The sequence below is a fragment of the Bacillus rossius genome, chromosome 12 (assembly GCF_032445375.1).
Source record: "Bacillus rossius redtenbacheri isolate Brsri chromosome 12, Brsri_v3, whole genome shotgun sequence".
Lineage (NCBI taxonomy): Eukaryota > Metazoa > Arthropoda > Insecta > Phasmatodea > Bacillidae > Bacillus > Bacillus rossius.
This window is the reverse complement of record NC_086339.1, coordinates 10,331,699-10,338,632: the sequence shown is the minus strand read 5'-3', so window position 1 is coordinate 10,338,632 and position 6,934 is coordinate 10,331,699.

Here is a 6,934-nt window from a genome sequence, read left to right as displayed (position 1 = left end):
AGTAACAGCTCAGTGTAAAGTACTTTCAATAAAATAGCATTTTTTTTTAGGTATGTTCTAATATTTCACTGTAGAGAATTCCCTGAATGCTTTTTTTTATTATTTTTGATGTGACAACGTCTAATAAATCGATGAAAGCTGGCTACACGCACGAAAAATTGTCCCACTACGGATGTGTCCTGTTTACGCATGCGTGGCATCTCTCTGGTATGTTGCGGACGGTACAGAGAACTCGGCCGGCACGTGGCGGCGTACTGGTTCGAGGTTATTGTTGTGCACCGCGCCACGGGAGTATATTCGCAAGGAAATGGCGATATTACAAGTACATATTATTTTAATTACTAGTGTAAATCAGTATATTTAAACAGTGTTATATGAGTATTGTTTTAGCTGTGTACTAAATATTTATTGCTGGTATGATACTTTTCACGCTTTAGTTTGACATTGGTGATAACATATTTGTCATGAGTTATTATTTGATCAACTAAATCACACACCGTGTTATAGTTATGAGCCCATGAGCGTGTAAATATTTCGAGTCCAACAGAGAATATGCTATTTAAAAGAAATTCAAACAAATAATGTGCGTGGAATATTATTAATTTATACCATCTGAAACTGAAACAATTATTCTCAATATGGTCTCGTGGCCGTGTGGTTAGCATGGATGACTTCCAAACCAAAGGTTATCGGTACGAATCTCGGCAGCTGCGAATTTTTTTTTGTACTTGTAAAAATAAATACGGCGCACGCAACATTTCAAAAGTTCTAAATACATTTGAATTAATGAATGCAAATAAAAGTAAATTTATTAATTAAATTTTACATTTCATTTCACTCCTTTGTATCCATACGGAATTGTGAAAATTCAATAAAATTTATTCAATTTTATTCATAAAAGTATGCAGAGGTAGATTTTATCAAACAAAAGATAGAGAAATTTAAAAAAAAATTCTTCCTCAAAGAATATAATATTTTTAATGCCTAAATGGTTTGGTTGCTAAAACCTATTACGGCTCAGTCTCAGGCCGAATATATTTCCTTTTTTCTGGATCAATCATTTCATCATTGTTTTGTTATGACGTTGTCACGTTAAACTATCGTCCGTAAACTGACTTTACAAAAAACCAATTTTTATTTATAAATATGGATGTTCAACTAAGGTGGATCCCTTTTAGTTCTATATCTTTCCCTGTCGTATTTAATTATTCTGCTGCACTTAATGTTTTTAAAAAAAAATGCATTATACTTTAAAACTGACGATGTTGACCTGTAATGGTGTTTTCTTCTAAGTTATTATAGACCTGAGAAAAAATTTGCATGCAAAAGAACTGTATAACCAGAAATAAAACCTCAATACTACCTTTTTGACTTAAAAATATTTACCTTATGTCAAGTTATAGCATGCATACATTCATTTAAGATATTTTAAATTTTTTCAAGTAACATTAAAATACTTCTAAAATATATTCATTATAAAAAACTTATTTTATGGCTTCTTACTGTTTTTTATAAAAAAAAATTTATTAGTTTTGGCTTTCCATTCTCTTCAATGAACTCATAATGTGGACAGTTGTATTAGTTGGTTTGACCACCTACAAAGTTGGTGAGAGATGTGAGAACTTGACAGACCTGAAGGATTGTTGGCATCTCTTCCTTAGAGTTTCAGCTTCGTCGTCGTCAGCATACACTCCCTCGCATGAGGTGCAAATTTCTTATGTGGTTTGGATTTCACGTAAGCCGACCACACCATTCACCAATGTGAATAATCCGTTGCGTGATAAAATGTTGCACAGATTCCAGTTTCGTCGTGTTAGTACCGGCTGGAAAGTGTCAGTTTTCGTTGAGCACTGGAACAAGTGCTTCAGCTTGTGTTTTCACATTATATCAGGATGAGACTGGCCTGCTATTTATGTATGTTTGATATAGAAATGTTTCATTTGCGCCTTCTGGATTTCACAGCTGTGCCTTTCCAAACAACAGTGCTCCAGAACTAGACTTCTTTTAGTTTATTTTTATGTAACTAATTTTCTTTCCAAGAGTCCTATTTGTTGTTTTGTTTGATTCTCTTACATTATCAATGGGTTTTAATTTTACGCCCGACAATCCATTCCGTCGCTGCTCCACGCCCCATCTCATCTCACTATCTCAGTCTCCCGGCTGGTCAAAATGACAAGTGTGTCCCTCGGGTAGGGCAGCCGGCACCATTGAGTGTCTGCCTCAAGCAGGAAACTACATGTCAGTTTTTCACAAGAAATGCATAAATGAAAATACAATGTAACATTGCAACAGGTGTTTCAAAATCATTGTTTAGCATAATTTTTAATAGCATATAAGGCTGAAAATTTACAAAATGTTATATTTAACTCCAAATATTTAAAAAAATAAATAAATAAGCAATAGAAAAATAAAATAATTGATGTCTACACAAATGTGCTATAAGATGAAAGGTATAGAACATTATATAGTCCAGACCTCCAGCTAGCTCAACATTGGACTAGAACACTTGAATAAATTTGTTGGGTACTGAAAAAATATATTAACTTCCTAAAATATTTGGTACTGTCAATGATTGGTTGCTGAAATAATGTCTCTTGGACACGAACTGATAATTAACAGCTTTTTTTATTAATACTTGAAGAAAATTCCCAGTAACCACGGCCGCCATCTTCTGACCATGATAACAATTACACGTTGAATATACAACCACTTCACCCAAAACATCTTCACTGTCTCCTAAACACAAATTTACTGTACGTAGGTACCGAAAAATGAACATTAAAGAACTGTTTGTGATAAAATCCCGTATTTGCTTGAAACTCATGGTACAAGCCGAAGGACTCAGTCCTCAGAACAGTGGCAAAATTACTTGCTCATTACTTTGGGCTAAATGCCAACTACTGTGGTCAACAAATTCCTATCAGAAAAAAATTTAAAAAAGGTTTTAAGTTCGGCGTAGCCCGGACCACAGCCGCTAAAATCTTTCTTCCTACCATTAATAAATTATTTGTGAACCACCCCTAAAGCACATTACCTCTTGGTACCCTCGTACAGATTTTGATTAATTTCATTGTTGCAGTTTATCCTCCAACAGGAAAAGGAACTGTCATGTGACATGTCCTCCAACCAATCACAAAATTACACACAAAAATATCAGCCAATCATGGCACATGGCAACAATACTTTGACTAAATCCAGTCTTTTTCTCATGCTTCTAGAACCCGGTCTTGTGACGCAATAATTGTGTTCAGACTTAGACAAATATTGGTATAGTATGCTATTAATTGTTCATTTCCACCTTGAACCTGAGAAAGGACAGCACCAAATCCATATCCGCTTGCATCAGTGTCGACGGGGGTAGGCAAGTATGCGGCTAGTATATAGGTATCCCTGGAAGTCTTGAAAGGCAGTTTCACATGCTGAAGTCCATAGAAATTGTCTCTGGTCCTCGGTCAGCTGATGCATTGGTTTTGCGACTTCTGAGAACCCAGACACAAACTCCCTATAGTAGGCACAGAGTCCCATGAAACTCCTTACATCATTCTTATTTTGAGGTCACTCCTTAACAGACCAGATCTCAGGATCTGTTCGCACTCCATCCTGTGATACAATAAGTCCCAGGAATATTACCTCATGCTGGAATGAGAAGCACCTCTTGGGACTTAACGTAAGTTGTGCATGGCAAAACCTGTTGAACACATCCTGGAGATTTTGCAAATGTTCCTTCTCTGTATTTCCCACCACAATAATGTCTTCCCGGTATACTAGGCATGTTTTCCAAGTCAAGCCAAGCAGCACAAGTTCCATCAATCTCTCAAAAGTTTCAGGAGCATTACATAACCCAAAGGGTAACACAGTGAACTGGAACAGCACCACTCACTGTTGAGAAAGCAGTCTTCTCCTTATCTTCGGGGTGCAGCTCCACTTGACAGTAACCGCTCTTCAGGTCCAGTGTGGAGACGGGTCCAGTCTGGTGCCAGAGTCGGTATTAAGTGTGTCATCGATACATGGGAGGGGGTAGCTGTCCTTTTTTGGTGATGTCATTCAGCTTCCGGTAGTCGACACAGAACCTCAGTTGGTCATCCTTCCGTACTAAAACGACTGGGGAAACCCAAGGGTTCACTGATGGTTCTATTACACTACCCTCCATCAACTTTTCTGCTTCTTCCTGTTTTGTTAGAGGCAGCCGCCGTGGGGCTTGTCGGATTGGTTCCTCACCACCTGTGTGATGCGATGGTAGACCAAGCTTGTTCTCCCAAAGTCTGTATCCCCCATAGAGAATACATCCTGGTTGCTTATCAGGAAAACAGTAACAGTAACTTCTATTTCTTCATCTGTGAGGTTATTTTGGCATCGCCTTGCCACCGTGACTGAGAACCGGGGTGAACTTAGTGACGCGGAGGTAATTTTAAATAATTTAAATATGAGATTGGTCCAGGAGGGCGCCAGGTTAGCCCGGACGTCTTAACCTCAGGGTTAGTGTGGGTCGCCAGTTCCCAGTGTGACTCGCTAAGCTCGGTGGCTGCACCTGATGGTGAAGACTCTACTGACTAACGACATCCATGATTGCTCCCTTCTCCGCACGGGTAGTTGATTGTCAACACATGTTGCACTTCACGTCACTCGTCTACGTCCTCTGGCAGTCGTCCTGCTGCAGAAATATTGCTATCCGAATCAGTCAGCCTTGTACTTTTTTTAAAAAACTCCACGGTACGGTCGCGCGGTGATGGAGAAGTTACAGCGGATATTAAAAAAAAAATGTACGTTAAGTTTTTTAATAAGTTTATATAAATTTCCAGAACAATTCCGGATACTTCGAAATCTACCTACGCCTGTAGGCTGTGCCGAAAGGGATTTTTTTTTTTAAATATGTACGTTGTATTATTGACGTGACAACGTCTAATAAATCGATGAACGCCGGCTGCACGCACGAAAAAGTGTCCCGTTACGATGTGTCCCGTTACGCTCATTGTACGCTTGCGCCGCATCTATCTCTCTTCCACTCTATTGGAACAACCATCGATTTGACTTTTTCGAGGCACATTAAACTTGAAACACTCCCATTCGTTTCCTACTTTTCCTATCATCGTCCTATCCTTAACAGAATAACACAGATCGGAAGAAGTTAAATAGCAAGCATGTATAAAAGTTATAGTTAAAATAATCTCTTCATTAAAGTAATAAACATATTTGAATTAATGAGTGCAAATAAAAGTAAATTTATCAATTAAATTGTAGATTTCATTTCTTTCCTTTGTATCCATACAAAATAGTGATAATTCAATAAAAATTATTCAATTTTATTCATAAAAGTATGCAATCATTTCGTCAATATTTTGTTATGACGTCACGTTAAACTATCGTCTGTAAACCGACTTTACAGACAACCAATTTTTTTTTGGTTTCAGTTCTAATTTTTTTATTTGTAGGGATACAGCTGTTAAAATTGTGGTTGCGCGCGTTTGTAAGTATAACACAATTTTTAGTACAGGCTCCAGGAGGAAATTTGTAAAGTGGTCTCTGGACTCTTGAAGGAGGTGGAGCTGGCGAGAGACGGCAAAAGCCCGCACGCAGGCGGCCGGGTCGGGCGAGGCAGCGACAACCCACCAGCACCGAGCCGCAGGCGCAGACGCGCTCGGGGTGCAAGGGGTGCAGCTGTCACCGCTCCGTGTCTGCCGCGGCGCAAACACATCAGTCGCGTTGTCGAGCTCCGAGCTCCCCACAGCGACGGCAGAGCTACTGTGCGATGCAACTGTGCGGCAACTGTTCTCTCCAGCGGCCACTTCAACCCCCTTCCCCCCGACAGGGGCGCCACCGAGGCAGCCTAGCAGGGCCGGCCATTTTCTTTTCGTGCGGTCCTCGTGCTGAGAACCCAGACACAAACCGCCTACATTAGGCACAGAGTCCCGTGAAACTCCTTACAACTTTCTTAGGGCCGCAAGACCCAAGCACCCAACTCCAGCATGGTTTATTTTTCAGCCCCTCCAACTCTTCTTACCTGGACCCTTATTCCCTCTTGTCCAGTAGTTACCTGCTTGCTTAATGCATGTTATTTGATCCCCGCATGACCCGGCCCAGGGTTTTCCCTCTGTCTATGCAGGTTTTACCTGGGTCACATTAGCTAGCTTTTAAGCTAGGCGACCAATGGGGCGTCAGTCATGGCGCCAATTGCAGCCATGGCTGGCCAGTAAACCCCAATAAGCACACGATGCACGCGCCCTTGTCCTGCATGTTTAAAAACCCGCATGGTAGAGTGTATAGGCTTCGGCCTGAGACACACTTAGGTCCTCCCCTAACCTGGACCCTCCCCTACACACTTAGAACAATTTAGGCTAGGAAAAAAAAATTACATCTTTCTTATTCTTATGTTGAGGCCACTCCTCGACAGATCAGATCTTCTTAGGATCTGTTCGCATTCCAACCTGTGATACAATTAAGTCCCAGTCTGTCTAGTTCTTCTGTGAAAAATTATCACAATATGGAAAACGAAAAAAAAAAAAAAAAAGTTTAAATTTTATTAGCGTGTAATTTAAAGTGCTGCCCAATACCTTTCGATTTTAATCAAATGTTCATGATTTCATGTACCTAATAAAAAACCTTAAAAGATTTTAATTCCTCATATAACAGCGCGATTTCGCCGGAAATTTATTGTTTGCGTTAGTAAAACTAACCAGAGTATAATTTTTTTTGTACCGAGAACATCAAAATTTCTATAGATAAACGAGAAAAAAGAATGGTTGAATTTAATGTTCCAGATTGGCTTAAGAAGATTTGAGTTTATTTGATAAATGTTCTGGCCGTTTCATTAGGGAGCTATTCTATAACCCCCATCCCGGCTCCCGAGTAAGGAAGGTCCTTCTCCATAGTGTTAAGACCCCGAAATGTAAATTGCCTAGGGCAGAGGTCGCAGACTTTAGAGTGAGGTGAGCCAAAT